Below are 11,028 nucleotides of genomic sequence, written 5' to 3'. Positions count from 1 at the left end.
GCTCTGTCTCTGACTTTTTCAATAATAAATAAACATTAAAAAAATTTTAAAAAAGAACTGTATGCTTAACCAGCTGAGCCACCCAGGCACCCCAATGTTGAGCATTTTAAAATTTATCTTCCAAAGAAGACAAATGTATTTTTTTAATGCCTTCTTTTGAGAAATGTCTATTTAGGTACATTGACTATTTTTTAATAGAGTTACCTATTTTCTTGCTGTAGCATTCTTTGAAATCCTTATATATCTTGAATATTAACTCCTTATCAGATATATAGTTTGCAAATATATTCTCCTGCTCTATGGATTGTTGCTTTATTCTGTTGACTGTTTCCTTTACTGTGCAGAAGCTTTTTGGTTTGATGCAGTCTCATTTGTCTCTTTCTGCTTTTGTTGCCTGTGCTTTTGGGGTCATACCCAAAAAAATCATTGCTCAGACCAATGTCAAGAAGCTTTTCTCCTATGTTTTCTTCAAGTAGTTTTCAGGTATTATGTTTCAGGTATTATGTTTGAGTCTTTACTCCATTTTGAGTTGATTTTTGTATATGGTGTGAGATAGGGTATGGCTTCATTCTTCTGCACATGGGTGTCCAGTTTTCCAACACATTTATTGAAGAGACTCTCCTTTCTCCATTGTGTATTCTTGGCACCTTTGTCAAAGATCAACTGACTGTAAATACATGGATTTATTTCCAGGCTCTATTCTGATCCATATGTCTGTTTTGATGCTAACATCATACTGTTTGGATTACTATAGCTTTGTAGTAAATTTTGATATCAGGAAGTGTGATGCCTCCAGCTTTGTTCTTTTTGTACAAGATTGATTTGGCTATTTGCGGTCTTTTGAAGTTCTACTGAATTTTAGAATTGTTTGTTTCTATTTCTAGCAAAACTTCCATTGGAATTTTGGAAGGAATTGCACCGAATCTGTAGATCACTTTGAGTAGGACAGTTTAATAATATTAACTTCCAGTCCATGAACACAGGATAGATACCTTTCTATTGTTTTGTGTCCTCTTTCATTTCTTTCATGATGTTTTATAGTTCTCAGTGTACAGATATTTAATCTCCTTCCTGAAATTTATTCCTAAGTATTTTATAGCTTTGCTATTATAAATAGGGTTGTTTTCTTAATTTATTTTTTGGATATTTTGATATCACTGTATAGAAATGCTACTGGTTTTTGCATGTTGGTTTTATAATTTGCAACTTTACTGAATTTTAATACATCTAACAGGTTTGGGGGGGATCTTTAGAATTTTTCTCTATATAAGATGATGTCATGCACAATATTTTAATATCTTCATGACAAGTAGAATCATACTGGTGAACACCAACTCAATACTGGCTTGCCCTTTAAGTTCCTAATGAAGCTCTTTCTGAAATCTTCCAAACTCTGAGGAGGGAGGAGATTTGTCTGTATCTGGAGCATGTTGGTTAGGAAAAACCAAGTGATCTCGATCAGGTTTATGGGTGTAGGGGGGAGTCAGGAGGAGGGAGTCAGCAGCTGGCCCCCTGGAAAATCAGGGAAGAGCCAGGTAAGCTGTGGTAAGGATGTGGGCAAAAAGAAGTTGGAGAGAGTGCGTGGAAAAACACCTCTCCCTTCCCTCTTTGCAAGGATGTGTGGGGAGCCCTGGCATAAATAATTAACCCTGTAAACCTTAAAAGTAAAGACAGTTAATAGTTAGTTTCAGCTTTCTGCCTCCACTCTTGTGGAGCTTGCAGCAAATCACAACGCAGATGTTCTAAAGCCAGCAAACCAAATAAAGAACCGGTTAGTTCAGGAAAAAGTGAGTTTTTGTACACATTCGGGCTCCATGGTGTTTTGGCATCTTGTGGGCACAGTCTCAGTGTAACCTCCTTTCCCTTCTTTCACCGGGAGGTGATGACATTGACAGACAAGAAAGCTGGAAGCCAAACAGGAAAAAGAATAGACAGCAAAGCAAAAGGCCTGGAGAACATCCCAGAAGAATTAAATGGCAGGCAGCACCTCCCATTGGAGCAGCTTTGACCACCATCAGGTTTAAACTTGAGAATCCTCCCCACGCTGGGTGGCGGTGCGTGTGTGTGTGTGTGTGTGCGCACACTTGCACACTCATATATGTGCACCTCTGTTCAAGCACACACACAGGTGCTGCTGCTCATGTTTTGATGCATAAACAGAGAGATGTAGACAATGTCACAGTTCCAGGACAGCAAAGAATTAGCGGAAGAACCGGGAATAAAGACTAATCTCTGACATAGTGAAGCAGGTTTTTACAGCTACATTTACTCTAGATTTCCCTCCTGTTCACTTCTATCTTCTGTCCTCCTCACTCCGCATTCACAGAATCTATAATTCAGAATATGTCTGCAGTATGGTTGAGTTTGGGAAAAATGATCTCGGGCAGTAGGAAACAGGAGAAAACTGATGGAGGGAGAATGGCGCGTGGAATTGCTGAATATAATGTTTGTTGAGTGAATGAGTGATTGGCTAGAACGGAAAGAGCTAGGAGGTACTAGACTAGTTAGGAGGTGGACAATAACAGCAACCACACTGAACACTTCCTGGGTATTTTCCATATAGCCATATCTCAATTTACTGTGCTTTGTTTTATTGTGCTTTGCAGATATTGTTTTTTTTTTGGGGGGGGGTTGTTTTTTGTTTTTGTTTTTGTTTTTTTGTTTTTTGGTTTTTGGTTTTTTTTTTACAAATGAAAGGCTTGTGATAACCCTGCATTTAGGACTTTCAATAGAGAGGAGAAGTCAGGGCCTGGCTTCAAAGCTTCAAAGACAGGCTGACTTTTTGGGGCCAATGCAGCTGGGGACTTTAGGTTGAAGTCAGTGCTCATTTACCATTTCAAAGCTCCTAGGGCCCTTAAGAACTATGCTGAATTGGAGCACCTGGGTGGCTCAGTCAGTTAAGGGTCTGACTCTTGGTTTCAGCTCAGGTCACAATCTCACGGTTTGTGAGTTCAAGCCCTGCATCCGGTTCTGCGCTGGCCGTGCGGAGCCTGTTCAGGATTCTCTCTGCCCCTCCCCCATTCTCTCTCTCTCTCTCTATCAGAATACATAAACTTTAAAGAAAGAGAAAATTATGCTGCATCTACTCTGCTTGTGCTCTATAAATGAAACAACAAGGCCTGGGTGACAGCACATCTATTGACAACATGGTTTACTGAATATTTTAAGCCCACTGTTGAGATCTGCTGCTCAGAAAAAAAGATTCCTTTCAAAATATTACTGCCTGTCGACAATGCACCTGGTCCCCCAAGAGATCTGAAGGAGATGTATAGTGAGGTTAATGTGTTTTCATGCTTGCTAACACATCAGTTCTTTAGCTCATGGATTAAGGAGTAATTTTGACTTTCAAATCTTATTAAGAAATATTTAAGAAATTTTATAAGGCTAGAGCCAACATAAACAATGATTTTTCTGATAGATTTGGGCAAAGTAAATTGAAAACCTTTTGGAAAGGATCCACCATTCTAGATGCCATTAGGAACATTCATGATTCACGGAAGAGATCCAAATATTGGCAAGAACAAGAGTTTGGAAGAAGTTGATTCCGACCCTCGTGGATGACTGGGAGGGATTCAGGACTTCAGTGGAGGAAGGCACTGCAGACGTGGTGGAAATAACAAGAGAACTAGAACGACAAGTGGGGCCTGACGATGTGACAGAATTTCTACAATCTCAGGACAAAACATGAACAGATGAGGGGCTGCTTCTCATGGACGAGCAAAGGAAGTGGTTTCCTGAGATGGAGTCTACTCCTGGGGAAGACGCTGTGAAGATTGTGGAAATGACAGCAAAGGAGTTAGAATACAGAATATGACATAAACTTAGCTGGTAAAGCAGCAGCAGGGTTTGAGAGGATTGACTCCAATGTTGAGAGACGTTCTGCTGTGGGTAGAATGCCATCCAACAGCATCATGTGCTACAGAGAAACCGTTAGTGAAAGGAAGAGTCGATCGACGCAGCAAACCTCACTGTTGTCTTATTCAAAGAAATTGCCAGAGCCACCACAACCTTCAGCCACCACCACCCTGATCAGGTAGCAGCCTTCAACATCTAGGCAAGACCCCAAGATCAGCGAAAAGATTATGATTTGCTGAAAGCTAAGATAGGGCTAGCATTTTCTAGCAAGATTTTTAAATCCAGGTATGTACGTTGATTTTAGATGTAATGCTATTGCACACTTAGTAGACTACAGTATAGTGTAAACAGAACTGTTGTGGGCACTGGAAAACCAGTAAGTTCATTTGACTTGCTTTATTGTGATGTTTGCTCTATTGCGGCTATCTGGAACCACACCTGCAAGGTCTCTGAGGTGCGCCTATACGTTCTCTCATTTAACTCTCACAGCAGCTCTTTCGGGGTAAATACTATTGTCATCCCCACTACATGGATGAAGAAACCAAGGCTTAGAGGCACAGGTATGCAGGCAAATGCTGGAGGGAGGAGGATGCTAATTTGTAGCATTTGCCAGCGTTCACGGTGTAAAACATCCCCAAGGCGAATTTCAACCTGCCAACAGGAAGTCACTGGACATAGACTTGGGAAAAGATGCACAAACTCTGTTCCCCTGTGCCAGCTTGGGCCAGCTCTGGCACGGGTCTGCTTAGGGGTTAAGCAACTTCCCTAGAAGCGCTTCCCTGCACATCAGTGGCAGAGCCAGGGCTCAAACCTGGTCTCGCTCTAGACCACCCTTCTAACCAACATGCTATAGCACCCCTCCTCAATCACCAGGTTGTGAAAAGGGTCTGCATTGGGGAGGTGACAGAGGCAAAAGAGAGGAAAGAATGGAAGAGAGGTTTTGCAAAAAGCACTCTAAAAGACCAACATTTTCCACTGTTTTAGCCCGGCAGTCTGAAAAAGCAGAGTTCAAAGATCGATGCCTAATATCAGGTTCCAAAAGAGAACTGTTCTTTGGCCTTAGCACTAGAAAATTACGTAAACTCTCCCTGGACGAGAGACTTCTTAGGGAGAATTAAGAGGCGGTACAGAGAGAGTTCATTTGGGAAGAATTAAAGGAACTTTCCTATACAATCGCTCCAATTCTGGCCAAGGGGTGCAGCACAGAGGGGGAGCTCCATAACATCTCTTGATGTTATCTTATGACATTAAAGAACCAGCTTTCAATAGGTATTCCAAAGGCAAAGACAGAGGGTGGTGGTGTTGGGGGTAATTTCCGAATTCTGCCTGTAAGCTTCTGTGTCGCCTTCTGGATCCAAGCTTGACTGCTGTGGTAAAGACCATGGCTTAATCAGGGCCAATGGCACATTGGTGCTGTATTCGATAAGTATGGAGTACAGTGTGGGAAAGTGGAAAGAGCTCTGGACTGGATTCTAGTCCCAGTCCTGCCATTATGGCCTGGTCGATCTTGGGTATGCCCCCCAGAGCCTGTTTTTGCCACTTACAACACAAAAGGTTTGGACTAGATTAATTTTTTTTTTAATCCATTTCAGCTCTAAAAGCCTACAATACTGTGACACTTAAATATATTCATTTGCTACGTCCTATGCTTCACAAAGGAACTCTGATGAAGCAAATCTAACTCGAAAATACAGTGACAATAACGCAAACACTTACATGGTACCTATTTGCACCAGGCATTGTTTTAAGTGCTTTATTCGTGTTAAATCATTTAATCCTTACAGCAATCATTTGGAATAGGTGATATTATATGAGATGATAGATGTTAACCAAAGTTACTGTGACAATCATTTCGCAATATGTATGCCAAGCCATTATGCTGTATACCTTAAACAATCTGTGTATCAGTTATAACTATAAACCTGGGATGGGGGAAAACGGGTAATATTATTTTCATTTTGCAGATGAGGCAACAGAGGCACAAAGTGGTTATATAATGGGGTAGGTGCCTCATCCCTATTATGTGGATGAAGAAAGTAAGGCTTACAGGCGGTGATGTGCTGGTGGCAGAGGATGGGAAGGGTCCACATGACTGGGCCCAGGAGCACGTGGCCAAAGGAGTGTAGGGAGGCACACAAGTTAGGTCCAGCACACCCCCTTCTGGGTCCCTGCGGGACTGTCTGGGTCTGAGCCACACCGCAATGGTACAAAGAGCAGCTCTGGAAAGCTACCGTCCAGCCCCCCATCTCCTGACCATGCTGCCTGACTGAGTCTGCTTCTTGGCCGTGGTGGCCCCAGGTCTGTGGGGGAAGGGGTGGTGTCTGAGGTCACCCCCACCCAGAGTCCTGACTGATGCCCTCAGCATTTCCCCGGTCTCCTCTCACCCGTCCCGAGGGACCCTGGTCTCGACACCCCCCATATGGAGGTGGCACGTCTCCCTTCTGCCCTCCTACTCCTCTCTCATTGCCTCCTCTGGTCCCTCAGAACAGAAGAGGCAGGTTCCCAGGTTTCACTTCCACTATGTCATACCCTCCCGTCCCAAACGGCAAGCCCATGGCCGAGGCGTAATGGGCAGAAGAAGGATCTTCCCCATTCAGTGGAAGAACTCCCCGGGCCGGGTCCTCTGAGACTGGCTCTCGACCTTGTTGGGAGAGGCGATCCGCCATATGGGTGCCTGCAAGTTCCTACTGGGTGTGCCAAGAATGCGAGCGAGGCTCTCACGCCTCCTCCTGGCCACTTCTCAGGGTTGAGTGTGTAGGGAGCAGCCCGAGGGATGAGGTAGCCTCTTCCCCCAAAGAGCGGGCTTGCTCTGTAAGAGGTGCTTCCCTAAACTCAGTGTTCCTTGGTTATGGCACACACCAGCCTCACCACCGTGTCTCCAGCCTTTCTCACGAGCACATGGGAGTCCAGTGAAGAATGTGCAAATGGGAACAAAAATTGTTTGCTCCAAAGGGCTCTATATTCTTACATTAGTCACATTCAGCCTTTAGCAACTCATTAAGAATCTTAGTTAAATCCTTGTTACCAACTTCGACCCATCCAGCAGCATCTGTTCTGGCCAAACAGGTGCTCATGGCCCATTTCTCCTTGGAGGTGCCTGTCTTCCCTTAGATTTCAAGTTCGTGGGTTGACCTACAACCTCAGCTCTCTGACAGGTTCAGGAAAAGTTGTGAATTTGCAGATTTTTTGGCAGACCGTCACTGAATCGATTAAGGCCTAAAACCCTGAAGAGAAAGATCATGATAAACCAACTGAATGAAATGATTCAGCAGTAAATAGACAAATTAGAGAACAAACCAGTGAGCAAGAAGAGAAGTCGCCTGGATATCAAAACCATAACAAGGAGTGAACTGAGCTGCAAGTGAGTGGTACAGATGACTTGGTTTTCATTGGAATCCTTTCTGAATTATGCAATCCACACCCATGTTCATATATTCCTCTGATAAAAGGGTTTTAAAGTTATGGAAGGACACAAAGTCTTATTAATCACAAAGTCAGAAAAATAAGCAAAGCATTCCAGTCGTATGTTGTTGGTGGGTGCCTCAGTGTGGGAATATAACAGCAGAAAAACAGAACCCAAATCTGTCTCACTGAGAGAATCTGAACCAGCTTCTCTCCAAGAAACAGAAATTAGAAATCCAGGAAGTGCTGGCCATCATAAACTTGGCATATCTATGCCTCCCTTTTACCTATTCAATGACTCATATTAAAAAAAAAATTGAGTTTCAGTGGCACAAAGTCAGCATCTAAGAGTATCCTTAAAATTTGTATTCATATAATTAAGTTGCAGGCTTCACACGCTGGGATTACTGTCCGGACAAGCAGAAACACTGCAGTGGTAACAACAATTCACGTTGGCTTCATTCAAGTTTCATTCCAGCAAAGAAACGCTTTGCCATCTGCTGACACCCGACAGTTACCTGGGTTGGAACCCGAGTTCCCAGACAGCCTGGCACCCCTAAACTATCCAAGCCGTGTTAGGGTGCTACTTGTCTCAAATCACTTTCTTTAGGCAAGCATTTCCAGAAACACGTTTACAGGAAGGCATGAGTCATAATGATATGATATGTAATATTTTAGCCGTTAGTGAATTCCTTGGACACTTTCCATTTGGTTGCTTAGAACTTAGTTTGAAGAAGTTAACTAGCTTTCACTTACTATAAGATGAATCAGATCAAGCAGACCTTTGAAACTTTGGAAATGTCGAACAATCTTAACAGCTTAAAGGAAGGGGGAAGGCACCAAAATTTGGATTGCTGGTTCCCGCAGTGGCCCAGCTGCTCTTCAGAAAAACAAAAAACAAATTCCTGTAATCTCATGTATCTTCACATAAACAGATAAATAAAAACCAAGAAGCTCTAACAAAAAATATACTGAATGGCATCTGAGAAAAGTCTGATGTTACCAAATGATAGGCAGTCTATAATCTCCCTTCTTCCTGGGGAATTAGGGTGTTTGAAACAGACGGGGTCTTGAGCAGAACAGAGCTTTGCAAAGAGAGGATTCCTACTGCTTCCAAAAATGGATAGTGTTACTCATAGTCACAGCCAAGTTTTCCTGAGGTCAGAAGCTTCTAGTTGGTCAGCAGCCTCCCCTAATTCCAAGCCTCCCACTTTACTAGGCAGAAGGAGGAGGTTTTTTATTGCAAAGCTGCCAATGCAAGGGCTTTTCACACAGATGAGTTTCTAACCACAGCCAGCGGAGGAAAAAAAATATATTTTCTTTGGGTGGGAAGAACATTCTTCCAGTGAATAAAAAGTTGTATTCCTTCTGTATCGTTACTGAGCATATATGCAACAGCAGTTTGTGAAGCTGCTAATTAGCCTGGAGGAGCTGTGTGGTTAGAAGCGAAGAGTATGGGCTCTGAGGCCAGATTGCTCGGTTCAAGTCTTGTCTCTTCACTTCTCTGTGACCTTGGAGAAACTGTTACACCTGTCTGTGCCTCTGATATTTTCATCTGTGTAATGAGAATAATAAGGCTGTAGTGAGGACTAAGTGAGTTATTGCCTACAACAGGCTTAGGACAGAGCCTGGGTCACAGAAAGCACTCAGCAGATGTTACCTACAATTACTTTGGTGGCAAACTTCTCACGTCTCAATTGCTTGCGATGCACAAAGCATCCTCTACCGGCCAGCGGAGGAGAAACATGAGAATTCCCATTGGGTATTTGTTAACTGAGCCTTCTCCTAAAGCCCTGCCCCATAAAGCATTTTCCTCAATCATCTTCTGGTCCTTGAGGTCAGTGGCAGCTTGGTGGTTCCATTATGCCAACTGAGGAATTTATATGGATGCTTTACAGATCACCTCTATAGCTTATATTGGGCCCACTGGCCCGATTCTTGGGTTACGTTAGGGTTTATGCACTCATAGGATAAATTACTGTTGTCTTTCAGAACAAGAACCAGGATGCTATTTGTATGTCAATTAGAAGATTTTAGAACTTCAGCAAAATAGATGGTTGCCTATGTTATAATGTTATTATAAGTTCTTTTATTGAAGTAGAATACATATGCAAAAAAGGGTACAAATATTAAGTGTACTGCTCCATAAGTTATCACAGGGTGTAGAAACCTGTATAATCATCATCCTAAGACAAGTCACTGCCAGAACCTTAGAACTTCACCACCCCACCCATTCTCTCTCCACATGATCATTCCTTCCCTCTTACTCAGAAGTAACCACTGTCCTGGCTTCTAACATTATACATTAGCTTTTCTGTTTTTGAAACGTATATAAATAGAATAACAGAGAATGAATTGCCACTCATTTCTTTCATTTTATATTAGAATTATAAAATCACGTAAGCTGTTGCACATAGTTTGCTCTGAACATTGATTTCTATGTCATCTGGTGCCCTTATGCAAGCATTTCTGATGAGTGTATACCTAGTGGGGAAATGATCCATCACTTGGTATGTGTATGTTCACCTTTAGTAGATAACGCCAAACAATTTTCCACAGTATTTGTACCAAAGTGCACTCGTGTTAGCCATGTGTGAGTTTCAGTTGTTCCATATCCTCACCAAAACTGGCTATTGTCAGTCGTGTGATTTTTCACGTTGGCCATTTTCGGGTGAGAGTGGAAGTATCACACTGGGATTCCAACTGGCACTTCCCAGATGATTCACTGTGTGAATCATCAGATGCTCCATTAATGAATCTCGGATGCTTTGTTGTATGCAATCTTTTATCCATTAAGATTATTATATGTATTATATAATTTTTTCTTATTTTATAAATATGGTAGATTGCATGGATTGATTTTCAAAAGTGAAAATAACCTTTCACTCCTGGAATAAACCCAGTTTGATGGTCTTCATATTTTTGCTCAATTCAATTTGGCAATTTAGGATTTTTGCACCTATGTCACAAAAGAAACTAACCTACAATACTTTTTCTCGTAAAGTTCCTAGGTTACACTGATATTATAAAACAAGATTCAAAGTGTTAGTGTTATCTCTTCCTTAAATCCAGGCTTGAAGTTTTGCTTTATTTTGCTTTACAGGAAGGCCGTTGTTGTTAACTTCTTAAGCAGAACCTTAGGAAAGTGCACGTAAGTATACTGCAGTACATTTTCACAAAGTGAGTAATGGCCATGTGGCCAGCACCCAGATTGAGAAACATAATCAGCACATAATCAGCACATAATTAGCATTCCAGATGCCCGTTTCTTGTCTACTTCCAGCCATTTATCCCCTTCCCAAGGGTAACTGCTATCCTGAATTCTGAGACCATTACAGTAAAACCTTGGATCATGAGTAACTCGTTCTGAGTGTTCTGCAAGATGAGCAAAGATTTCTCACAAATTTTAACTTGATAAATGAGCAATGTCTTGCAATATGAATAGTACGTGATGCCGAATGTCACATGATCACAACCGAGCCAATGATTCTTCTCCCTCTCTCGCTCTCCCTCTCTCTTTCTGCGGTATTGTGCGTGATTGTCTCCCATGTTCAGATGCTTGGCCTCAGGCTGCAGTGTTTGGCAGAAATCAGTGACGTTTCAGAATGTTGGAAGGTGACCACAACCGGCACTAGGGTATTTTTTTGTCACTTCAAAGCACCTATGGAAAGTCCTTTGCTTTTCCATACAAAAGTAAGCTTAGGAATGCTTTGCTTCCTTCCAGGTCATGCTGCCTGCCTTTCCTCTGCTGCCTTATTGCCAGTTACATTA

Source organism: Panthera uncia, chromosome B1 (assembly GCF_023721935.1).
Source record: "Panthera uncia isolate 11264 chromosome B1, Puncia_PCG_1.0, whole genome shotgun sequence".
Taxonomy (NCBI): Eukaryota; Metazoa; Chordata; class Mammalia; order Carnivora; family Felidae; genus Panthera; species Panthera uncia.
Note: the sequence above shows the minus strand (reverse complement) of the source record.